This window comes from Molossus molossus, unplaced genomic scaffold (assembly GCF_014108415.1).
Source record: "Molossus molossus isolate mMolMol1 unplaced genomic scaffold, mMolMol1.p scaffold_m16_p_19, whole genome shotgun sequence".
NCBI lineage: Eukaryota > Metazoa > Chordata > Mammalia > Chiroptera > Molossidae > Molossus > Molossus molossus.
Genome location: NW_023425354.1, coordinates 23,794,431 through 23,821,671, shown reverse-complemented (window position 1 = coordinate 23,821,671; position 27,241 = coordinate 23,794,431).

Below are 27,241 nucleotides of genomic sequence, written 5' to 3'. Positions count from 1 at the left end.
AATCACATCAGAATGATCTCACAAGCCAGAAGTAAGAAGGTAGATCCTTGCAGGAGATTAGTTCAACAGCTCAACAGTGATGACGCTGTATGACCGCCATCCATCTCTTGTCCTCCCTCACAAGAACTAAATGGCTGTGTCAGCCCAAACACTATTAATGGGTACTATTCCAAGTAGGAAAAAATAAAGAGAACAGAAAAAGGGACTTCCTCATGTGCTTCTATCAAGTATTTTTATTTTATCACAGAGGAAACAAATTCCAGTAATTTCTAAGCAAATGTTCTTTTATGTTGCCTTAGTGAGAACTGAGTGATCTAATCGCCTCTGTCTCAAGGGAAGCTGGAAAATAAGTGACTGTGCTATTATTGTTATTGTCTTCATCTTATCTTGTGTAATGAAATGCACATAGGGTGACATGGGTTTAAATGGTGTTTACACTCTGTCTTATTTAAGCCTTCAGTGTCTCGAGCAGCTTGTACAAGTCTTCAAGGGGGCAGGGGGAGAATGACATCTCAGTAGAAAGAAAGAAGGAAAAGGAGACGGAGTTCAAGTCAAGGAAGCAGGTCAATTTGATATTTTAAAAGTGATCAAAAAATAAAGAAGACTTGAAAATGCATTTTAGTTTTAAAACTGTATTGGGTGTTTACAGGAATCTTCTATGCTTTGCATTTATTTAACATCTTTACATTCCACCAAGGACTTCTATTGCATTTTTTATTTTAATGGCTTTAACAATCTGCAAGGCGGATATTATTCCTAGTTTCTAAATGACTGAGCAATGTTTAAGGGAGGTTCTTTAACATGCCCTAGGCTCGACTGAGCTGAGTTTAGAGCTCTAGGCTTTTGAATCGAAGCCCAGAAGACTATTGATTATCAAATATGATTCAAAAACAAAACTTCATTCTGTCCAGTTGTAAAATATCCCAAAAGCTGCCAGTGGAAATACAGATACTTGTTCTTGTGGGTTACTCTGCAATCGTCTATACTTATTGTATCCTGGAAAAATGACAGCCACTTAACTCATTTATCACAATGACCTGGACTTTATGAATGGTGGGACCAGGGGAAGTCTTAAAACGTGGAGTCTTACAATGCCAAAGTTCAGAGACTTTAAATGGTGACACATTTTGCAAAGAGGTTTACTTTTAATATTCTTTGAAAATGAATTAAGTAAATGCTACTCAGTCAACAAATGGGGGTACATAAGAGTATGGATATGAGAATATATGAATACAGTGACAGTGATGTTGATACCAGGTAATGTGTTCATTACCTTCCATGTGGCAAGCACTTGGTTAAGAACAGAGCTGGGGTTAGAATGCAGGAGAGTCTGACTCTACAGTACACACTCTAAACCACTGTTCTATGTTAGAATATGCATGTATGTGCTGACTGTATGTGTATGTGAAGGTATATATGTGTATCACTATATTACTTAGAACTCTTTCAATTACAAGTCCAAGAAACCCGGCTCTAACTAGCTTATGGAAAAGGGGAAATGAGAGGTAAAAAGACTGGGAAGTCTAGTGACATAATGGCTGCAAAAGTCAGTGGTTCGAGGCACAGTGTTTAAAATCAGTGGTTCTCAGCACTGTTCACACAGAAAACCAGTATCCATGAGGCATAATTACAAGCTGTGAAAAGAAATTGTAGATGGGGACGTTGGGGCTTATATGCAATAATGGACTATATGACCATTTGGGTCCTTTCTGTGGTTTTAAGAGTAAGAAAAATCTACATTTTGCTTTTGATGAAAGACAATGAATATTGTTTTCATTGAGTTTAGCATTGAACTGGCCAGAGCTGAAAATCTTATTGAATACTTACAGATGTGTTGTTATCACATTTTAGAATGGTTGGCGTTAGGATATGTAATGAGCAATGTTTATAAAAAATATAATAAAATATTTCTTGCATTACAACCCCCCCCAATACTAAATAAATAATACTTTTGGCCCTGAAAAAAATCCGTGGTTTATGTGCCATCATGTGCTCTCTCTCTTGTGCGTTGGCCTCGTTCTCTTTATGGCGCCACTTAATTAATTTCCCTATAATTTAGATCAATCATTATTATCAGGGAAAAGTATATTAACATTGATCAGGTTTGGCTCATGTACCACGAGGCTCCAGGGGCTGACCACCACAACTGGCTATCCTGAGAAAATTGTGTAGAATGGATAGATTTCCTCAAAGGAATATTGCATAGGAGATGAATAGTGTGTCTCTATGGTATTCTACCCTTTGGCTATAAAATCTAGACAGCCCCATCCCATTCATATAATTTCAAAAATTCTTCCACTTAATATAATTAAATTAAACCAATGTACTCTTTTTCTTCCCTAAGTGGACAATTCAAAGCCATATTTAGTTTGCCTCTAGTTTTATATTCAGAATCTCTGAATTTAGGGCAAATTTCTCTTGGTCAGACCCAAATGTGGGTCACCATATTCTTTAACCTATGGCCAAAGCATAAACGGAACTCCCTTGAACATATCCAAAGAACTCCCACACAGAAAATAGAAGAAGTAAATCAACCACACAGTGATGGCCAGTCTACTTATTCTGGCTTATCATTAGAGTGAGTTCCTTGGTCAGCCCATTTGGCAGTCAAGGATGTCATATGCTAGAATGAGCTTGCCTATTTCCTGTTGGCCATTGTCATGGTTGATGAAGTATATGAAGGTTAGTCTTTAGGTGGCTTCACCACTTTTTGATGTCATGTTTACATAGTTTATAAATTGTTTGGGGCAGCTGAAAAGTCTTGGGATTTTTCTCATAATAGCCATCCTTCAAAGCATCAATGGTCTCTGATCAGATTGCTTAATGGGAGCCCATTGAGCTAGTTACACAGTAAACATCTCGTTGGTACCCCTTGGTGTTCCAACCAGCCTTCTGCTCATCCCTCAGTTGAAATGGTTTCATGTTAGCCTCTGCCCTCAGGCAAATTAAACAATACACTGGAATGAAATAGCAAGAGGACTCTGATTTCTAACCAGGTTTGCTTCCCAGTGAACAACATTTAAGATAAGGGAGATTAATATTTTACTTTTCTGGTGTGTGGGGTATTTGAGAAAGTCATGGTTCATCAATCCTTTCAAACTTTCATCACTTTCTGGCTCTCAATTTTATATCTCCCTATCTTGTGTCCTGCTTTGCTTTTATCAACTTAGAAAACAAAAACAAAAAAGAAGAGCAATAGACTCTCTCGCAAAGCACTGGCTTATCTGAACCAGAGTATCCTTGGGTTGCAGACCTGAGCAGAAAAGGCCTCTCATGTACAAACCCTAGTCTTCACGCACTGCTTTTAGATAAATCAACTTTGGCAGAAGATATTCTCTGCTCTAGAATTTTGCAAAACTGTAAAATGTTACCAATGCACTACCTATATTTTTCTATTAATTATCTTGAAATTGCATTGTTGGTAGGTACATGTATGAAAGTTCTTTATATTTACAAATGACTAAAATCCTAATCAAACTTGCTTCAGGATATAAGGCAATTTATTCACTGATGTAACTGGAACACCCAGGATGTCTTCAGACTAGCTGGGTTCAGGGGCTAAGTCAGTGCCATTGGATGTTCATCAGTTTTCCAATGTCTTTGCTATGTCTCCATACAATTTCTCCTGTGGGTTGGCCTCCTGCTCTCCTACTGCAGATGTAATTATTCCACACATCTGGGAAGATAGTGTGACCACTTCAGACACATGCAACTTAGCAGTTAAGGAAAAATTAATATTTTTTTGTCCCTGCACTGCTAGATCATTACTAATAAGTTACTTGACTTGATTAGGTTATCTTCTCACTTCTTAGACCAAACACTTTAATTCAGGAGATAAAACACTATTGAATGGGTCTGAATTACCTTGATTTGGCGGAAATAAATATTTCCACCAAATCTGTTTTCCTTTGGTGGTGAAGCTAAGTTATATTTCCAAGTACCCCTTCCAGTTAGATGTGAACAAGAGACTGAGTTCTGATCAGGGGAACTTGGAACAGAAGCAGTGTCTTTCTCTTCCAAACCTCATCCACATAAACCGACCGACCAGTCTTCTATCCTCCTTTTCCTCATCTGCCGGTGGAAATAGGGGCCATTCTGAGAAACTAGCAGGAAACCTTAATTTCTGAATAATCACCCAGAGGGCTGCTCGCCAACCAGGAGCATTTGCTTTAGACTTTATGTTGGCGGGAATCAGGAGTTTGTGCATCGTAGCACCTGTCACGGTTGATATTCATAATTTCACAGTCTATCTCATGAAATTTGCTGCCAGATCCTTCAAAACTGTATGAATTTGGGAAGAGGTGGTTTTCAAAAAGAAAACAGATGCTATATTTGTGTGTGTGTATACAGTGTATATATAAATATTACCAAATGTTTTGTGTTTATAAATAGAAATACATCACAATATGTCTTCATAGGCAGTGTGTATGTGTAGGAGGGGTTGTATTCATACAGATGTGTCTCCAAGATCCTCTACAAGGAAGAACTTATTGCTCTGTCCGGGGGAGCACCGTCAGCAGAGAATCTCCAGCCGTCAGATCCTTTAGGATCTACCATAGCTGCAGAGATCCACCACACCTAAAGTCATGTATTTCCAGACACAGCCCAGATCCAGGGACTGAGCAAGGTGGGAATATATAGTCCCATTTTGACCAGATGGGAGACATTATTACGCTCTAGAGCTCCTCACCACGCTGACAGAGTCATTGTTGGGCTGACACAATTCTTTTCCCTCTACTCAATCCTACTTCCTCTTCTAGACCTTACAGATATTGATCCCTAATAAACATCTAGAACCCCAAACTCCATTACTACCTGCTTCTGGACAATTCAATCTGTAGCTGTGTGTGTGTGCGAGCGCATTTTTAGATAGAGGATAGATAGATACTTTTTATTTATGTCTATGTATGTTCTAGAGCAGGTTCATTTAGAGAAAACTCCTGCTCCCACCATTGTGGCGATACTAACAACTTACTTCAAAGGGCTGTGTTGAGACTGAAATGGTTTAATCCATGGAAGCTTGGAGTGGGAATTGGTACATAGTCAGTGCCCAACAAATGTCAGCGCTTTGCATGTTAGCTGTACATGTGCATGTGTGTCTGTGGAGGAAGCTTTCAGAAATACATGCCTGTTGATTTATGCAGAGCACTTTCCAGAACACAGTCATTGTGGCTAAATGCTGCCTGTTTTCCATGCTTAAAACAGATTCCTGACACAGCTGCCTCGTTTTCATGTACAATGGGCTCTCCATGATTATTTTTCACTAATAGAACCATAATAACTCCAAACACAGTATTTAGCTTGAACAAGCTACTCTTTCTTGATGTAATCTTTGCTGAAGATAATTCGTACGAAAGCCTGTAGAAAGCTGTGTTTAAAGAGGAAATTCAACATGTTGACACCAGTTTCTCCTCCAGCACGTGAGGCAGCAGCTCCCGCTACAGCTGTGACATCCCGAGACCCGGACGATTGTGAGAGCAGAGTCCTGATTGGGAGTTCACTTTCCCCTCCTGTTCGGCTCTGTTCTCTGTCCCGGAGGGTTTTCTTCTTCTTTCCTTTTTCTTTTTCCTCTTGAAATGCCCACAAAAACCTGGCCAAACGAGATCTGAGTTCCAAAGGTCTTTCCAATTTTATCATCGGGATCCTTCTTCAGCCAAAATCAAGGGGCAATTTCCTGGCTCCCCCCGCGACCTGGGCGCTTGGGCCAGTTTCCACCGTCCGAGTGATTCTCATTCAGTGCTCAGGCCCCGATTCCCGTGTCTCCTAGACAGGGTGCAGGGTCACCTTTTGTCTCCCTCGACTCTGTGCACCCAGGGAAAGGTTTCTGCCATCGGACTAACTAAAAGTTAGGTCATGTAAGTATCACACGAAATGGGCTAGGGCGGAGGGGAGAAAAGAGAGAACAATGTGTCTTTCGACACCCTTCTCTGTCTCCAACATTCAAAGCTTAAGGAGGACCCCTGCCAGACACACGGCTATGGGACCCAGGTTTCTCAAGAGTTCTCAGAAGAGGATGGGAACAGGGCCAGGAATGGATCTCATTGTGAACTTTCTATCTGTTTTGGTGAACATTCAGCATTTGCTTTGGAGGTGATTACCAGTACCCACCTCTCATCCTGTAATGATCTTACAGTACAAAACAAGAAGCCAGAGTCTATATTTCTCTAAAAATATAGAGAATGAGCAAACCTCTGGTTCCCTATCATACCCTCATTGACTAATATAGAAGTCTAAAATATTGTTTTGACTGTTCACTGTTACTTTACACTGGTGTTATTCATAGAAATAAGTAGCATCAGAATCAAATGCTCTTTCTAATAATAAGCAAAGTATTCACATTTTAAATACTTTGTTATACAATGTCTTGTAAGTAATAAAATTGCAAATAACTAAAATTCATTTACAATGCCAGTAAAGATCCTTACAAAAAAATGTTAAAATATGCATATAGCTGCTACTGAATAATTCATATTCTATAGTAAGTCTCCAGATAATGTTACATTTGAACTGTGTATATTGGAAGAAGACTTGAATGATTGTTTTGCCTATAGAATTGACCAACATCCCATGTGTATATAAATATTGTATTTCCAGAAAACTATGCTGCTTTGAATTTTATCGGTGGGTAGTTGGGCCAGTTGGATTATTCAAATGTTAAATTTATTTTTCTATGAGATAAATTACCATAATTAGTTCAGAGAGTATTGATAAAAATCCTATCACCTTTTGCTGATTTTTTTCCCCTTTCCATTAAACCAATGGAAATGGATCACTACAAAATACTCCTAAAACTTTGGGACATTTCATTTAACTTTTTAACTAGTTGTGCACCGGTGTCTCTGAAGCTCATACATAATGCTCTCAGGTAAAAATTTTACATGTCATAAAATGACTCAAATTTCATGACTGCTAGACTGCACCTCTGAACTCAGAGAATTCTCAAGATAACAATGCCCTTAACCATTCTCGGATTTCACAAAGTAGTTTGTTTATTTCTTCTTCTTTTCCATCCGTAACCACTATTGGCTGCCAGACACTTCTGAGTCGCAGGGCTGCCATTAACCATAGCTATAAACATGAATCAGATACGGGTGGATGTTCCTCTAGAGAGCAAAGATGAGGTAGAGGGGACAGACCTCTGGAAAAATACCTCTTGTAAACCTAGTCCGATGTTTTCTGTTTTCACATACATTGCTGCTCATTGAACTCCCACCACCCTACAATGAGGTATCATTTCACTTGGCTGACGCTGAGTACATTGAATAACTAACTCGGACAAGTTTGTACATTTGTAGGCATGGAACCAGCAGCTCACCCCCAAAGCTTTCCCCCCACTTCTGAACTACAGTCAAGTAGGACAGATGAATAAACAGAATGCAAAACAGAAAATGGTAGCTGCCAGAGAGGAGTCCTGGTGGGGTAATCAGAGAGCTTCGTCAGTCCACACTCCACACTGCACTCTTTAAAGGACAGGGAAGGCGCTTGACTTACAGCACAGAAGTTAGCATTCGTTTTAGCCCCCATTGGTTCAGGCTCAGGGTGAGTTCATTATAACGGTGAGCTGGGTTTAGAGTTGAAAACATGAAGCGCCCCGTGATTAGGATAATCGTGGTATACTTGTTGAGTTTACACAGCCATGCTAATATTGGTTGGGCACCTCTTCATCTTTGTTAAAATATTCACTTATTTTAAATTAGCATTCTGCTTCCTTCCCTTTGGATAGGTCTTCTAAAAGTCATTTCCAAACATTACAGCCAGGTAGTATTTATAGTGCCTGGTCTCCTTGCCACGGGATGATGACAACCATAATTACAATTGCAGGTCGTAACCTCACGCATATCCCTGTAGCTCGAGGGGCTATAAACCCATAAAGGAGCTCCACATTTCCATTTTTATGGTACCAACCCATCTTTTTACTGTGCAAGTCTCCCAGAAAGCCACAGGTAATCAACCTTTCTCTGCCATCAGTCAGCAATTGAACTTTTATAAGAATTTGAAGAGACTATTCACATTCAAAGCTATAACGGTTCCAAACATGTCTCTAGTTCTCCTTTTCTCCTTTTTCCCTAAATGCACGGCACTGATTCGCTGGACACGTACTATGAAGCTTACTCTAGGTTAGGCTTAGGCAAGATGTAGGTGCTGGACATCCAAGTACTGAGAGTTTTAGAACATTGGATCCACAAGGGCACGGGCAAGAGGGTGTGGCTCTGGGGCCTGGCTGGTCTCAGGGAAGAAATGCATGTTCACCAAGTCTGAGGAGAGCAGAGATTGGTTTCTGGCTCAGTTAGGACCAGAGTAACATCATGTTATTATATAATCACAAAAGGCTCTGCAGCTTTGACGGGCTCTGGGGAACTGTACCCCAAGGCTGGGTGATGGGGCATCAGTGGCTTGATAAAGTCTGGTAGATATGGTAGAGAAGTAATGGAAGCCTGGTAGGAAAGTAGCAGCAATAAGCACATTCCTACTGCTCAGAAATATTCATGAATATCCCTTAGAAGTTCCCAGAGATATTAGAAAGAGATGAGGGACTTGTCAGGGGCTTAGAGTCCTCTGTGAGGCAGAGTTGTATATAGCATCAAAGTGGATAGGAGTTTATTTGCATATGAATAAAGACCTAAGGCGGCCCTGGCTGGTTTGGCTCAGGAGTCTGAGGATCTGCCTGCTGTCAGAGAGACCCAGGTTTGGTTCCCACTAAGGGCATGTACCTCGGTTGCAGTTTGTCCCCGGCCCTGGTTGGGTCATGCGGGTGGCAGCCACTTAATATGTCTCTTTCACGTTGATGGTTGATGTTTTTTTTTCTCTCTCTCTCCTTCCCACTCTATCTGAACAACAACAAAAAAAAAACCAATGAAAAAAAGTGTCCTCGGGTAAGGATTAAAGAAAAAAGACCTAAGGCAAAGTTTGATCCCAATGTGTAAGAATTTGCTTTTTTTGTATAGCATTCATGTCGCCTGCTGTATAGTCCATTTCATGAGGGCAGGGACCTTCTCCTACTCCTTAAATGTTTGTTAAGCATCATGGGAATAGGTCCCTATGTGTGAGGCATGCGCAGTCAGCTGTTGCAGGCAGTGGTAGAACAGCGATAGCAATGATAACTCAATGAACACGTGTTAGGTCTTCACAAGTGTTAATTAATTCAATCCTCATAACTAGCTTGGGAAGCAGATACTTTATTTTTTTTCGAGTTCTGTTTCTCACACTAATTTGCCAGAAACAATAGTGACCTTGGGGAAGTTTGCTTAATTTTTCTGTGTTCCAGCATCACCATATATTAAAAAGAAAGGGGGGTTGTGATGAGTCCATGCGAAGCGTTGTGCCCTTCACGTGGTAGATGCCAAGGACGATTCTCATTTCCATCCTTCTTTTCCTTCTCTGTGTTACCCGGGCCTCAGAGGACAATGCCTCTTTCTAAAAAGGACCATCCGAATGAAGTGTACTTAGAAATGACCTGTTTTATCATCTGTGTGTGTGTGTGTGTGTGTGTGTGTACACATTTTTTTGAGGTTGGTTTTTTTAAACAAGAGGGCTTTTCAGTTTTGGGTCAGAACGATTCTGCATCACTCTTGCTCCAAATTGCTTCACATGTGATTCCTCGTTTTCCATCTCCGCACAGCCCTGTGTGTTGGAGGCATCAAAGGTCACTGCAGAGAGCCATCCATCATTTTGACACCTTTTATGAGTTTACTGCTCCTGATGATGATTATAGGAAAGGCTGCTTTAAAAGTGATAACTGCCAGAGGCACTCGATGTCCATAGTATTGAACGATCGGGGTGTGTTCAGGTTTGGGACAACAGAAAAAAAATCAAAGAAAAAGCAAGCCTTGATGGGCAAATATTGAAATAGTGGTTTCAGGAAAAAATGGACCTAATTACATTCTATCCCAAAGGAGGAGACTCATGGATTGTTTGTCTTCCAAGATGCCCAGCTGTCCACAGGGCAGTGAACCCCTGGGTCTACTGTCTTCAGATTTTGTCCATATGACATCATGCACCTGGAATCTGTCTAGTTCCAAATACAGGTTGTCATGACAAAATGGAACCAATGCCTCCCTGAAGAGATGTTATTATTGCTAAAATAAATGTTAATGTGTCCACTGATCATTATTATATCAGAAACATGTTCTGCTGTTAAAAAATGTGCAGTAAGCCCTGGCCGGTTTGGCTCAGCGGTTAGAGCGTCCGCCTGCGGTCCGGAGAGACCCGGGTTCGGTTCCCGCTAAGGGCATGTACCTCGGTTGCAGTTTGTCCCCGGCCCTGGTTGGTCGTGCGGGTGGCAACCACTCGATGTGTCCCTTTCACATCGATGTTTCCCTCTCTCTCTCTTCCTCTCTCTCCCTCCCACTCTGTCTGTACAAAAAATAGAAAAATGTCCTCGGATGAGGATAAAAAAATAAAAAATAAAAAATAAATAAAAAATGTGCAGTAAGTGTGGCCCAATTATATCCAATAATACTAGCTAGCACTGACTGAGCACCCCTGGGCTAGGCACCTTAACTACATCTTCACATGTAATCAGCACTATTGGGGGGATTCATAAAAAATTAATTCAAATTCAGAACCAGTTGAGATGGAGTACACAAAACGAGGGCAGCAGAAAACAAAATATCATTTATATTACTGGTAAAGTTTACTAGATAATATAGCTTTTATATATATATGTAGCCAAAAGGGATAGGTGATACTTCCCTTCAATGTAAACAAACTTCTGTCTGTTACTGGATGACATGGACAATCAGAGGACTCTCCCAAAAGCAGCAACACCTCCCCCATTGTGTCTGTGCAGAGCAGACAACAGACTAGACTGTCTGTCTCCTGGAGGAAAGGGGAGTCTGAAGAGAGAAGAGGTTGCACTGGGCAGGGTCATTTACGTCTCCAGATGTTCTAATCCGATTAGATTCTCCTTTGTGAGGAGAGTAGGCAAGGAGGCAGAGACCAGCTAGAAGGCCTTTTCTAGGGACTTACCCTCATTGTTCGTAAATATCCATTTGCCTTCCCTCAGTGGGAATATGAGAAAGGAGGCACAGATACCCCATCCCCAACAAGCGGAATATGATTACACACTTAATAACGGAGAAAACAATTTTAAGATGTGAAATGGCTTTCTTAGTTTCTCCAAACCAGTAAGTGGCAGAAACAGACTCCCACAAAGTTTTTCAGCTTCCGCTGGAGGATGAAAAGAAAATATTATGTTTATTTCAGCAATAATAGCATCCCTCCACTGTGAGCGCTTATGGGTAATAAATCACTTGGTAATATGTATATTTATAGAAAGGGAAGAGTTTTGAATTTTTATAACCTGCAACATGCAAATGATATTTATAAGGTTAGAATTAGATGATTGTGTCATTAATGCCAAATCTCTTTTAAAAACAGAATAGGCATATTCCCATTTTCATTTTTAATTTATTTATTTTTCCCCGAATGGAAGAAGTTATTCAGGTAAACTCAGTGGAGAACAGTTTGCCAGGCAGAGAGAAAACGCCTGTACATCACAGAAACACAGACATTCTGCGCTCCATGAATCACACATACATCAGGAGGATGGTCAAGGGGTTCTTGCATCGAGGACCAGGCAGGGGCTCTGGCTAGGGAGCTGGAAGAGAATCAAACTAGAATGAACTTTATAACCTGTGTTAAAAATTCTGAAATTCCTCCTGAAGGGCTCAGGAACCCCCAGATTTGAAAAAGGCATTGTACTGCATGGTTTACAGCTTAGAAATATCACTCAGGCAGACACGTGGAGGGAGCATCATAGTAGAAGGTAACTGAGGATGCGTTTTCAACGTCACTGTGTGTGGGGTCTTAGGATTCTTCCAAGGTACGTTTGGAGCAACGGAGGACTGAGTGGGCTGGGCTCGCTCTCCGGCCTTGCGTTCCAGGAATGCAAAACATTGGGTTTGAAAATAATGTTTAATTTTTAAAAATTGGGGTCCATGTCTAGTGTAGATGATGTTGTGTTCATTCTTTTAAAGGGCCTCTCTGATAAAACAAACAAAAAACTAGATAGCTTTTGTGTCTGGATAGTCTCTCTACATGGATTGACATATTTTGATAGAGCTCTAGCAAATCCATTTCTTCTTCTTTCTGGGCATTTCCCAGGCTGCACTGTTTACGTGTGGCCATGTGGCCGAGGTCTGTCACGGAGGCATCACTTTCTGGTCCAGCCTATAAAATCCTTTCACTCCTGACTCGCTCTCTTTTTGCCCTGTCAGCTGGACATCACTGCTCGGAGTGACCTGGGAAACAAAAGATTAAAAGCGGCAAATTCTCCGCTGACTTAAGTCCCCAAATAACTCCAGGAGGCAGACAGAACCTTGACCCTGTTGCTGGTAATACTTTCTGTGAACTACAAGTAAACCTCCTAGCTGGGGCTGCCACTGATCTCCTTGAGAGTTCTGTTATTGCAACAAACATCACTTTAAATAACACATGGGACTTGAACACTATTTCTGCAAACACTCGACAGCAACTATCTACCTAATTGTGAAACTTGACACACATTCTGATTAAACTATAAGGATCGAAAGAGACAAACATGCCATCATGTGCAGATGATATTACTCTCAACATAAAAGCTCTACTATAAAAGCATATAAATTAACAGAGCTAACGATACAGCTCGGCGCCTTCTCTGGATTGACATATAAAAATGAGTAGTTCAGACTTTCAAACCAGGGAAAGAATACTTTCTGTTGTTGTAAGCCATCCACTTGCAGGAGTTTGTTATGGCCATCCTAGGAAACTGATCTGTTTACTTTGTCTTTCTTTTTTTTTTTTAATCCTCATCTGAGGACATTTTTCCATTTTTTTGTACAGAGTGGGAGGGAGAGAGAGGAAGAGAGAGAGAGGGAAACATTGATGTGAAAGGAACACATCGAGTGGCTGCCACCCGCACGACCAACCAGGGCCGGGGACAAACTGCAACCGAGGTACATGCCCTTAGCGGGAACCGAACCCGGGTCTCTCCGGACAGCAGGTGGACGCTCTAACCGCTGAGCCAAACCAGCCAGGGCTGTTTACTTTGTCTTTCTACCAACTTCCTGAGAACCAGAGGAAGGAGGAAGTCTGTGTTGACTTACAAGAAGATTTTGGCTAACACAACATCATGTTGAGAAACTTCTCCTGCTGTGCCAACCTTTTAGACCCTCAGGGATATGGGGGTCATCAGGAGCTCACTGTGGGAAATTTATCTGTCTGGGAAAGAGATACAAACCCATGCCTTTGATTAGACTCTGTTAGTTTGCAAAGAGGAAGTGAAGACAAGCTATGCCGATACAAGGAAGGAAGAATGGATGGAAGGAAATCTGCTAAGTCTGTCAACTTGAGACATTTCATGTGAGGACTTGAAAAACTTGAGTATGTTTTATGCTATTTTTCACTGCTTTAACTCACAACAGCAAAGGAGCTCCATGAGTGGAAACTGTCAGTCAACTAAAAAACAGTCGTGGTCTCCATAGTAACCTTCACTGTTCCAATAAGTCACCATGCACATAAAAGTGAGGAGCTGATGAGAGACATAACAAGAACCTACTATGTTTCAAGGAATTTTGATTTCACAGCAAGACCGAATAGATGGAAGGAGGGTTATTCACTGAATTTAATCCGAGACCTCAAGGAGCAAGATGAGGTAACACTGAGTTTTATGTTGACTCACACTAATTCTAGAAGCCTAGCATTTGCCATAAGAGGTTCAAGATAGTCCGGCTGGTGTGGCTCTGTGGTTGAGCATCGGCCCATGCATGCATCAAGAGGTTGTTGGTTTGATTCCCGGCCAGGACACATGCCCAGACTGTTGGCCTGACCCCCAGTGGGAGGCATGTGGGGGGCGGCTAATCCATGTTCTCTCTCATCGATGTTTCTATCTCTCTCTCCCTTTCACTTCCTCTCTCTCTAAAAGTCAATAAAGGAAAGAATAAAAAAAAAAAAAAGAGGTTCAAGATAAGTTTTTCAGCGATTAACCATACAGTGACACATTAAATGTATTCTCTAGAGTATAATCCGTATGAGATCTATTAAGAACTAAGAGCATATAACTATAAAAAGATGACTAGTCTTATCATTGAAGACCATCATTTGGAAGCCTGGTTTCCTATAAGAATTGTTTTAGACACCTGTTATGATGCCATATTCCTGGGCTCTACCCTAGATTTTCGAGTCTCAGAATCCCCAAGTGAAACCTATCTATGTTATGCGTCAAGTCTCACGTGCACCTGGTGCAATTCGCCTTGAATGGGTTTCCACCTGGCCGTCAGGCGTTTAAAGAACGAGAGGTACCTTTGTGATCTCCTGGAGCAATTCTGCTCCAGCGCAGCCTGCCCAGGTCACGTAAGCGAGGCTGGAAAAAGACTCCACAGCTATTAACTCTGTTGTATTCAGAACACAGAGCTAGGTGTTTTGCTGGGCGAGCTCATTAATCCTCACAGAACGTCTGTGAAAGAGGGAGTAGCATTAGCCTCCTTATAGAGCGGAGGGAAATGAGACATAGCTTATGTAAATAATTAGAACTGTGAAGTGCAGGACGAGTAAGTGTTGGAGCGGGCATACAAATTCAGGTTTGTCAAACTGCACCGCCCATGACCTTTTTATAACAGCCTCCAGGTTCATGGCCAACAGAGAGCTCTGGCAAGTGAAAAAAGAACAAGAAAAAAAAATACACTTCTATTGAATGTGGATCTGTGGATGATTGTGGAAGAGTCTCCCACTCCCCCAGAGGATATTCAAGTTTAATCGTGTCTCATTTTCGTAACACCAATACCGCATGAGGCTTTATGGTTTTCAGAGAGTTTTCACATAAAACGTCTCCTTAGGTACTTTCAACAAACTTCTATGCTGTGTAGGGCAGAGAGTGTTATCTGCATTCGTAGGTGAGGACAGAGTGCATGGGGATGAAAGAGACGCCTTCAAGGTTGCGTGGGCAGTGGAAAGCTTTCTTGCTGCTTCGGCTTCCTGTCGTCACCTGACACCTCCTCTTCTTTTTCTGAGGAAGCCACACCCTTCTCTGCTGCTTCCTCCTCCTCCAGTATGGGATCTGATTTCCAGTAGCCCAAATGACGGTGAAGGCGACAAGTGACAGTATAATAAGGACCTAGGCGTGAACGCCACACTGAGGTCTGAGCTGCGGCTCTGCCACGGGCCAACTAGATGCCACGTTAGGATTTACTCCCTGTGCAACGGACATAGAGCTAACATCGCATGTAGAGAGAGTAGAGTTTGGGGAAGTACATACACCCGCCACCCCGGCGGTGCTCCGGTAAATGCAAATTCTAGTAAGTGCTGGTGATACCACGGTCACCACTACCGCGGCTACCTGGAGGCGCCAGGTCAGGCCACAGCCCGGGCGTGGGAGGGAGATGTCCGGCGTCCAGGGACTTTCACACAGACACTGTGGCGGAGAGTAAGGCCCACGTTTTCTGTTCCTGGGGAGCCAGAGGTGGTCTTTACTCCAGGGATGGGACGGGGGCCCTCTGTGGAAAGCGTTGAGGGTGTGCAGGAAAATGTGGACGTCCTTTGAATAGCTTTTGTTGGGAGACTTGAGTAACTGGTTTCTGGGCCCAGCAATGCCTTTTACTTTGCTTTCCACTTTGGCCCCCGAGCTGAAGGGACCAGGGGAAAGTTAGTTTGGGCTGGCGGCTTAGGGCTGATCGGGCTTCTTGGCTTAAAAAGCAATTGGTGGATGAGACCTTCAGCTTTCCTTCATGTTCACATAGCTTGATTCAGCAGGTAAGCGAGGAGGCCGGACTTCAGGGAGCAGCTCCAACTGGGAGAGCAAACTACGCCTTTATCTCAAGCAACTCCATCTCCTTAGGGCTTGGGCACAGAGGCCAGAGCACGGACAGACAGACAGACAAACACTCCACTGACTTGGTCTGGTGCCTATTTTGGACCAGTGATACGCTTTAAAGTTTTAATTTTGATCCTGCTTTACGGCAGAGGAAACAGGCTGAATTAATTTAAGTTCTCACTGATTTCCAACAAATAATTATTGCTCTCATGTTAAAATCGACGTCTGCTTGGCTCTGAAGCAACTGGGTTTACTCTGTCAGGCTGCCTAGTGTTGTGTACGGCATGTGACTGTTACAAATTTTCCTTCGATTTGAAACTGAAATGTCGTACCCAGAGACAGGAGGATACTTTAAGCCGTGCGTCTCGACCTCAGGTGAAGGACTGGTTATCATCCTTCTTCGAGGGTGACAGGGTTTTGCTTCCTTCCCGCTTCTGTCTCTTGTCACTTGCCCTCTGGAGACCTTGCCATGGGCTGTGAATTGGGCTCCTTCTACCTCTCATTTCCATGGGATCCAAAAGCAGTGAGACAAAGTCAGCAGGAACAATGACCGGCAAACGAAGCCACCTGTGTTGATGGACCCGGCCCTTTCTTTACTCCCATTGCCAACTCTTCCGCACAACGCTTTACAGTGCCCTGCATCTATAACTCCCTGCCACCTCGAAATTAGTAAGGATGTCATGGGTTTCAGGCACAAACGCATCAAATCCGCACAGCGTCGCAGAGCTGTTAGGGTGGCAATGACAGAATGCACCAACGACAAATCAGCAGGGCCCTCCGCTCGTCCTCGGAAGGGAAGCGCATGTCCCCGGCACAGGCACACGTCGGAGGCTGTCTCCAGTTTGTAAATTGCCTGTAGCTCTCCACCTCAACACTTCAAAGTGCCGTGACCTGGAGCTTCGAATGTAGCACGATTCCAACAACGGGGGTTTATTGAGGAATAGAGGAAAGTTCTCCGCAGGAGGATGCGAGGTGATTCCGTTGGTGAGATTCTGCTTTTCCTAGTTGGACTCCGGCTTCCTCTGCACACCGCTGGGTGGTCCACTTCACCTCGCATGCGCTTTGCCCCTCTCCATGCTGAACGTGCTCCATACTCTAAGGGAGAGAAATGGGGGTTTACTTAAAATTGGCTTTTAGTGCTCGCGTGCCTTGTATTTAAGACATTAAAATCAGGAAATGAGGTAGATGCCTGCCAGCCAAGGCAATTACTTCTCCCCATTACACTTCGAGACCAAATGATTTTACTTCTTGAAACAATCTCTCTTAATTGTTTCATGCTTTGAAACAATGACATTAAAACCAAATAGTCACTTCTTTTGGCTTTATTGACAATGTGTGGTTTGGATGATGGGTTGTTGACAGTCTTTTTGGCAATCTTATTTGGTACTCTCTTCTTCCCTGTTTTTGTTTTTTTTTTACTTGTAATTTAATGTCAGCATCTTACCTACATTAAAGATTTACTTTTTAAATTCCTTACAGTCGCTTCAGTAGAGACATATGTTCAGCACGTATCACCTACATCTAATGAAACTGAGAATACAAAGTTTCTGCTCTTAATCTTTCCCTTTCACTGTATTTTCCAATGTGGTAGCCACTACTCATACAGTAGAGAGTTCTAGTTGTCAAAATGAGCAGAGTTAAAATGGGCATGGGTCAAGCGGTCGATGATAACTGTTTTGAACTGCAGAGATACAAAACATTTCTGTGACCATTGCAGAAAGTCCTGGTGCACAGCATTGCTCCAGGGGTCCCTTCCAAATGCCGAAGCGACTGCTTCTTTGCACAGAGTTGTAATGAAAAGTCACCAAGAGAAACAACCTAAAATCCCTGAACATTCTCAGGATGAAACCGGTGTGTTGGATGCTCATTTAGTGGACTACGGATGTGGTTTGTAATGGCTCCGATGTGAGTGCAACTGTGATATCACCCGAATTCCGGTGGCTCTTCTCACATGTATGTATTTGCGTGAGGCCTCAAAGACTCAATCAGAAAAGGGGTACTAAGAAAGACTTTTTGTCGACAGTGGATTTCGTGTGTGTACGAGGTAGAAACTGGAGGGGAGAGAACAATTTGGGATGCTCTGCTGGAAATGACATTGAAATCCATTGAATTGAGGTCACCAGACGTAAGTTCCTTCGGGGAGAGACACGTATTCATAACACATGAAAGGCGTGTTTAGCTACAATGCATAAGACAAAGGAACACACCTCTGGGACACTTAGAACCAAATGACACTAAAGGAGGCAGAGTGTTTCCCCTCCCAATATGCTTTTGGCACTGGGACAGCGGGCTCCTGTGTGTTTGAGAGACCAGGGGGAGCAATGGCATCTGGTAAGAGAACACAGTGTGGGAAGACGGACCGTCTGGGCGCGTCAGCAGCAGCCCCTGGAGGACCCGGTGGAGAAGCGCCAGAGCCTGGCAGGACACATAAAGAGCGGGGAGGCATCTGGGACAGAGAGCCCTGACCTCGTGGCCCAGAGTGGAAGTGGAGAGGTGCCAACACACGCCGACCCCTTCTCAGTGCTTATCACTATAAAAAATAGGAGGCCATCTTCCTTGTCACCAGAGAAGGACTATGGTTTAATGCATGCGCTGATATTCCAATATATGGTTCCGGGTGTGGTCGAAGTGGACACAATAACTTATCCACTTAGGGTGACACTGCACTAAATTGCAAGTACAGTGCCCTTATTTACACGCCGGGCTGTGCACTGAAGCTCTGATAGGGATGGGGTAACTGTTAAGTGATCTCTGTACCTTGCTTCCACACATTGTCTGTAAGCTGCCCGGACATTTAAAATCCCAGGACATAATAAAATGTTCTTCAATAACTGTAGGCTGAGGTGAGATTTAGCAACTAACTCCAAAATCCTAAGGGAATCAAGAACACAGATAAAGTTGGGGAATTTATAAGGACCTCTCTAAACCAAAGCTGGCTCACACGGTGATTAGGGACATAGGTCTGAATAGTAACTCTCTCTTCTTGCTGTCCTCTTATTCTGTTTATTACCCAAAATCGGGGACTCAACCGAGCGAACATTGGGGATTGAAATGAGAGAATTTGATTCGAATCTGAATCAAATAGAAAAGAAGGCCATTCCTTCCCTAGTGACCTTGAGTGAAAAAAAAAAATCATATTCTTTCCTCTTGCTCTTTCCTTGGCATAAGAAGGTCTATGTGTTCATTGTTCAGAGCTTGAGCACTTGCCCAGCCTCGTCATCCATGCTCCATGTCACCTAGGTCAGCAACTCTGCACTGATGTCAGTCTTCTCATAGTGAACATGCAGAGAGCAGTGTGCATTCCATAACTAACGATGTGAATGGGGAGCCAGGAGAAAGAACGATGCAAATGATGTTTATCAAACACGCTCTAGGTATCGGGTACTTTTACCAAAGTATTTGTTTTATTACTTCTTTCTCTATTTTATTCAAGTTGCATTTATTTCCATATTTATATTCAATTTTTAAAAATGTATCTTTATTGTTGAAAGTATTACAGAGGTCCCTCCTTTTTTCCCCCATTGACACCCTCTGCCCTCCTCCCGCCCACCCTGCCTTCACCGCACTGTGGTCTGTGCCCACTCCTTATGCATATAAGTTCTTTGGTTTATCTCTTTCCACCTGTTAGTCCCCTTCTCAGGTGTGTCAGTCTGTTCCCTGTCTCTGGATCTGTTTTGCTTACCAGTTTATTTTGTTCATTAGATTCCACAAATAAGTGAGATCATGTGATATTTGTCTTTCTCTGGCTTATTTCGCTTAGCATAATACTCTCTGGGTCCCTCCATGTTATCTCAAGGGGTGAGAGATCATTCTTTCTTACAGCTGCATAGTACTCCATTGTGTACATGTACCACAGCTTTTTGTTTTTCTTTTTTATCCACTCACCTACTGATTGACACTTGAATTCTTTCCAGATCTTAGCAATTGTAAATAACTCCGCTATGAACATAGGGATGCATGTATTCTTTCTGATTGGTGTTTCAGACTTCTTAGGATATATTACTACTCTCTTCTTAATAATCTGTGATATAGTGTAATGGAAATTTGTAGTATCAGTCCTCTGGACACTCTTTTTAATTTGGGGGATTGCAAAGATTGGAGAGAGGCGGGGGTCTCTGTCACTATCAAACTCCAGGAGTTGGGGTACCAGATAGACCTTCCCTTCTCTCCTTAGAAGCTAAGGCCACAGCCACAGTGCCTGGGTGTTTCCACCTGCCTGCGGACACGGCTCCTGAGGTTACTGGAAGGTGCAGGACCCTCTGCAGGGGCTGTGAGAAAGAATCTGCAATAACATCCTGTCTCCCTGAATCTGTAATAACTCCCCGAATTCTTAATGGAACAGGACCATGGCTGCGCATGGTTTCCTGGGTTCCCTGCTCATTTCCCCCACTTCCCTCAGGCTTCCAGAAATTTCCTAATACCTCATCAATGCGTTACCCTTCCATTGGACTTAGCTAAAGTAGTTTCTGTTTTTGTTTTCTGTCACCAACAACTTTGTTTGGTCCAACAAGAAATATTCCCTGTATTTTAAGAATAAGGAAACTGAGACCCTTGTGGGTGACGTGCTCCCCGAAGCTAGTGCTGTGCTCGCTGGGTGTGTACAGGTGACAGGTCCGTGAGATTCCACCAGTGGCCGTGTCTCCCAGAGGAATGTTCTTTCAGTTCCACGCAGACCTCTCTTTCCTTCCTCTTCTTTTTATTCTCCTTGTTTTTTCCCTCACCTCTCACCATTTCTTTTTTCCACACAAATAATTTTTAATTTAAATAATGAACTCGAATTCTTGCTTTTTTATTTTTATTTAATTAATTAATTTTTGTTACAGATGTTTCTCCTCCCTCCCCTACTGATTCCCCCCTCCCCCTCCCTCCCCACCCTGTCCCCAGCTTTGTTGTCCATGTCCATTGTTCATGTACACATGCATATAAGTTCTGTGGTTTATCTCTCCCCCCAACACCCTCTTCTGGGGATTGTCAGTCTGTACCCCACTTCTACATCTCTGGAACTACCCCATTCCTCAGACTGTTATGGTCATTATATTCCACAAATAAATGAGATCATATGATACTTGTCTTTCTCTGTTTGGCTTGTTTCACTTAGGATTATACTTTCCAGGTCCCTCCATGTCATCCCAAAGGATAAGAGATCTTTCTTTCTTACAGCTGCATAGTACTCCATTGTGTATATGTACCAGAGCTTCTTTTTGTTGTTTTTTTTTTATCCTCACTCGAGGACATATTTTTGTTTTTTGTTCAGATAGAGTGGGAGGGAGAGAGAACAAGAGAGAGAGAGAGAGAGAGAAAGAAAGAAACATCAACGTGAAGGCGACACATCGAGTGGTTGCCACCCGCATGACCCAACCAGGGAGAGGGACAAACTGCAACCGAGGTACATGTCCTTAGTGGGAAGCAAACCTGGGTCTCTCTGGACCACAGGCTGATGCTCTAACCACTGAGAAAACCGGCCAGGGTGTACCAGAACTTTTTTATCCATTCATCTACTAATGGATATTTGGGCTGTTTCCAGATCTTAGCTATTGTAAATAGTACTGGTATAAACATGGGGGTACATATTGGTGTTTTCTGATTGGTGTTTCAGGATTCTTAGGGTGTATTCCTAGAAGTGGGATCACTGGGTCAAATGGCAGTTCAATTTTTAGTTTTTTGAGATTACACCATAGTGTTTTCCATAGTGCCTGCATCAGTCTGCATTCCCACCAGCAATGTACTAGAGTCCCCTTTTTTCCACACCCTCGCCAACACTTGATTGATGACTTGTTGATGGTGGCCATTCTGACAGGTGTGAGGTGATACCCATTGTTGTTTTAATTTTCATCTCTCTGATGATTAGTGATGTTGAGCATTTCTTCATATGTCTCTTAGCCATTTGTATGTCCTATTTGGAGAGGTGTCTATTTAGTTCCTCTGCCCATTTTTTAATTGGGTTCTTTGTCTTCCTTTTGTTGAGATGTATGAGCACTCTATCTATTTTGAAAATTAACCTCTTATCTAATGTATCATTGACAATTATGCTCTCCCATAGAGTGGATTGCCTTTCCATTTTGGTGGTTGTTTCTTTTGCTGTGAAGAAGATTTTGAGTTTGAAGTTGTCCCATGTGTTAATTTCCTCCTTTGTTTCTATTGCCTTAGGTGATGTATCCGTGAACATTCTGCTGCGTATGATGTCTGAAATTTTGTTGCCCACATTTTCTTCTAGGATTTTTATGGATTCATGAGTCACATTTAAGTCTTTTATCCATTTTGAGTTTATTCTTGTGTATGGTGTAAGTTGATGGTCTAGTTTCATTGTTTTGCATGTAGCTGTCCAATTTTCTCAACACCATTTATTAAAGAGGCTGTCTTTACTCCATTGTATGCTCTTGCCCCCTTTGTCAAATATTAATTGAGCATAATGTCTTGGGTCCATTTCTGGGTTCTCTATTCTGTTCCATTGATCTATTTGCCTGTTCTTGTGCCAGTACCAGGCTGTTTTGATTATAGTGGCTTTGTAGTATAACCTGAAATCTGGTAATGTGATCCCTCCAACTTTGTTCTTCTTTTTCAATATTGTTATGGCTATACGAGGTCTTTTTTGGTTCCATATGAACTTTTGAATTATATGTTCTAGTTTTGTAAAGTATGTCATTGGTATTTTTATGGGGATTGCACTGAATCTATAGATTGCTTTGGGTAGTATGGACATTTTAATGATGTTAATTCTTCTACTCCATGAACAAGGTATGTGCTTCCACTTTTTTATATCTTCCTCTATTTCTTTTATCAGTGACCTGGAGTTTTCTGTGAATAAGTCCTTTATTTCTTTGGTTAAGTTGACTCCTAGGTATCTTAAATTTTTTTGCCATGATGGTAAATGGGATTGTTTTCTTAGTTTCTCTTTCTGTGAGTTCATCATTAATGTATAAGAATGCCATCAATTACTTGATGTTAATTTTGTTGCTACTTTGCCAAATTCATTTATTAAGTCTGGTAAATTTTTGATGGAGTCTTTGGGATTTTATATGTATAGTATCATGTCATCTGCGAATAATGACAGTTTCACTTCTTCCTTTCCAATTTGGATCCCTATTATTTTTTCTTCCTGTCTGATTACTGTGGCTAAGACTTCCACTACTATGTTAAATAAGTGTGGCAAAAGTGGGCATCCTTGTCTTGTTCTTGTTCTTGTTCCTGTTCCTGTTCCTGTTCCTGTTCCTGTTCCTGTTCCTGTTCCTGTTCCTGTTCCTGTTCTTGTTCTTGTTCTTGTTCTTGTTCTTGTTCTTGTTCTTGTTCTTGTTCTTGTTCTTGTTCTTGTTCTTGTTCTTGTTCTTGTTCTTGTTCTTAAGGGAAATGCTTTTAGTTTTTGCCCATTGAGTATGATGTTGGATCTAGGTCTTTCATATATGGCCTTTATTATGTCGAGATATGATTCCTCTATTTCCAGATTGCTGAGCGTTTTTATCAGAAATGGGTGCTAGATTTTGTCAAATGCTTGTTCAGCATCAACTGATATGATCCTATGATTTTTATCTTTCATTTTGTTTATGTGGTGTGTCACATATATTGATTTGCGAATATTGTACCAGCCTTGCATCCCTGGGATGAATCCCACTTGGATATGGTGAATAATTTTTTTGATGTATTGCTGGATTCGATTTGCTAGTATTTTGTTCTGGATTTTGGCATCTATGTTCATCAGAAATATTGGCCTGTAGTTTTATTTCTTTGTAGTGTCTTTTTCTGTGTTTGGAATTAGAATTATGGTGGACTCATAAAGTGAATTTGGAAGTCTTCCTTTTTCTTGAATTTTTTGAAATCGTTTGAGGAAAATGGGTATTTGTTCTTCTTTGACTGTCCAGTAAAATTACCCTGTGAAGCCATCTGGGCCTGGGCTTTTCTTTGCTGGGACAGTCTTGATTACATCTTCAATTTCTTTTGTTGTTATTGGTCTGTTCAAGTTTTCTATCTCTTCCCAGTTCAGTTTTGGGAGACTATGTGTTTGTAAGAATTTGTCCATTTCACTTAGATTGTCAAATTTGTTGCCGTATAATTGTTCATAATATTTGTTAACAATCTTTTGTATTTCTGTGCTGTCAGTTATTATTTCTCTCTTTCATTTCTGATTTTGTGTATTTGGGTTCTCTCTCTTTGTTTCTTGGTGAGTCTAGCTAAGGGTCCATCAATCTTGTTTACGTATCTTTTTAAAGAACCAGCTCTTTGTTTCATTGATCCCTTGAATTGTTTTCTTGGTCTCTATGTCATTTATTTCTGCTCTGATCTTTACTATTTCCTTACTTCTACTTGCTCTGGGGTTTTCTTTTTGTTTGCTTTCTAGTTTTTTAAGTTGTGAGTTTAGATAGTCTACTAAAAATTTTTCTTTTTTCTTGAGGTAGGCCAGTAGTGCTATGAACTTCCCTCTCAGAACTGCTTTTGCTGTATCCCATAGATTTTGTGTTGTTGTGTGTTCATTTTCATTGGTTTCCAGGAAGATTTTAATTTCTTCCTTGATTTCCATGGTAACCCATTCATTGTTCAATAACATGCTATTTAGGCTCCATATTTTCAAATGTCTTTGCATGTTCTTGTTGCAATTGATTTCTAGTTTCATGCCATTGCGATCTGAGAAGATGCTTGATATAATTTCAATCTTCTTGAACTTGTAGAGATTTAGTTTGTGTCCTAACATGTGGTCTATCTTTGAGAATGTCCCATGTGTACTTGAGAAGAATGTGAATTCTGTAGTTTTGTGGTATAATTCTCTGTAGATATCATTAAATCCATTTGGTCTAGTGCTTCATTTAGAGTCTCTGTTTTCTTGCTAATTTTTTGTCTAGAGGATCTATCCAGTGGTTTCAACGGGGTGTTGAAGTCCCCTGCTATGATTGTATTTCTGTCTATTTCTCCTTTGAAATCCTCCAGAAGATTTTTAATATATTTTGGTGCTCTTATATTGGGTGCATATATGTTTATCAAGGTTATATCTTCCTGTTGGATAGATCCTTTCAATATTATGTAGTGGCATTTTTTGTCTCTAGTTATGGACTTCTTTTTGAAATCTATTTTATCAGATATGAGTATTGCTACCTCAGCTTTTTTTTGCTTTCTGTTTCCTTGAAAGATTTTTTTTCCATCCCTTCACTTTCAACCTATGTGAGTCTTTTGTTGTGATGTAGGTCTGTTGTAAACAACATATATGTGAGTCATGCGTTCTTATCCAGTCAGCTACTCTGTGTCTTTTTATCGGAGCATTCAAACCATTTACATTTAAGATGATAATTGATATGTACTTCTTTATTGCCATTTTTGTTTAGTGTGGTTATATTTTTCTTCCTATTTCTTCTACTAATTACTGCAGTCCTTTTAGCATGTCTTGCCATGCTGGTTTGGTGTTAATATATTCCCTTAACCCTTTTTTTTTTTTTTTGTCTGGAAAGCTCTTTATTTGACCTTCTATTTTGAATGTTAGCCTGGCTAGATAGAGTAGAATTCAGATCCTTGTTTTTCATGACCTTGATTACTTCATGCCACTCCCTTCTGGCCTGTAGTGTTTCTGTTGAGAAGTCAGCTGAGAGCCTTATGGGGTTCCCTTTGTAGGTAACCTGTTGCTTATCTCTTGCTGCCTTTAGGATTCTCTGTTTGTCTTTAATTTTTGGCCTTTTAATTACTATGTGCCTTGGTGTGCACCTGTTTGGGTTCTTCTTACTTGGGGCTCTCTGTGCTTCTTGAACTTGAATGCCTCCTTCCTTCACCAAGTTAGAAAAGTTTTCCGTCACTATTTCTTTAAATATATTCTCTAACCTTTGCCCATTTTCTTCCTCTTTAGGGACTCCTATGATGCAAATGTTATTACGTTTCCAGTTGTCCCACAGTTCTCTTAAGCTGTCTTCCTATTTTTTAATTGTTTTTTCCTTTTGGTTTTCTGATTGGTTGAATTTTTCTACCCTGTCTTCTAATTCATTGATCCAGTCCTCAGCTTCCTATACTCTGCTGGTTAGTCCTTCCAATGTGTTCTTTATTTCTGCTATGTCATTCTTCATTTCCACTTGGTTGGTTTTCAATGTTTTTATATCTTTACTTATGGTACAGATGTCCTTACTTATGCTGTTGAGCTTCCTCAAGATCATGGCTCTGAACTCTACCTCTGATAATTTGCTTAGCTGCATTTCATTGATCTCATCTTTGATAGAGTTCTCTTGTTCTTTCATTTGGTATTTGTTTCTTTGTTTCACCATTTTGGCTATCTCCTTGGGTTTTGGAGCCTGCCAAATTTTCCCTTTGAGTGTTGGTGTTCTACTGCTTGTGGCTTCCTCTACTGGGTTTGAATGGGCCTGGGCGGGCCCACATTAAACACCACTGTCAAGTCTCACTTTCCTGCATAGATTTGCAAGCTCAGGAAAGGTTCAGTTATCTTCTATCTTTTTCCTGGTGGCCAGTAGTCTCAGTTACTCAGTGCCTTCCAATGTAGCCCTGGCGTTCTGCATAAGAGGATTTCCAGAGGGTGGGGTAGATGCTGGTTATTAATGAGCCTCAATTTGCATTTCTTTGCCTCACCTGGGAAAGGCTGAATTTCCAAGGGGGTGGGGCTGCTGCTTTTCCCCACAGCTCTGGGGAGGAGCACACTGTCCACCATCCTTTGTGGCCACAACTCAGCAAAAACTCTGAGTGCCCTCCAAATCCCAGGTGTCCCCACAGAGTTCCAACCCAGTCTGCCCTTCCCTTGCAGTAACCCCCAAGTGAGTGGCTGTGGCTATTTTAGCGCTCTGTTCTGGCTCTCTGCATTGTGGAGCGGGTTTGGTCTTTATTCCCTAAGGGTGCTGCTCACAGCTAAGTCTGCTGCTGGCTGTGGGCTCCCAGCCCGCCACCCTCTCGTGCCTCTGCAGATCCTGACAGTGTCCCTGGTTATATGGTCCCATCCTGCTGCTTTTCTGTTGCTTTTTTCCGAGGATTTGTCTTTATTTTAGTTGTAATTCCCATTTGGTCCTGGGAGATCGTCTGTGTAGCTTCTATTCACTCCGCCTCCATTTTCACATCCTCCTAGCCTATCTTGTGTGCAGCTGGGCCGCACAGGCCTTCCTGGTGCCCCCGAACCCTGCAGGTCCCACGGATAACTGGATCTCACAATCCCTTTGGGGACCCGAATTTATGCCTATGTTGTGGACTGCTGGGTTGCACAGGCCTCTCTGGTGCCCCAGCACCCTGCAGGCAGCTGGATCGCACCAGTCCCTCTAGGGCTCCGGCTTCCCACTGCTCTTGTGAGCTGCTGGACCTCACAGGCCTCTGTGGAGCCCCAGGTCCTGCTGCTGGCGGCTGGGGAGTGCTGCTGCCCTGTGGGGCTCAACTCCTGCGCAGCTTTTGCTGTAGTTTTTGGATATGGGTCTCAGCTGCTGGTCAGTGCTTCTGTTGCCTTGGGATGGATGTCCGCTCCCCAGTCTCTGTTGCTGGGGGTGTATCTGGACTCTG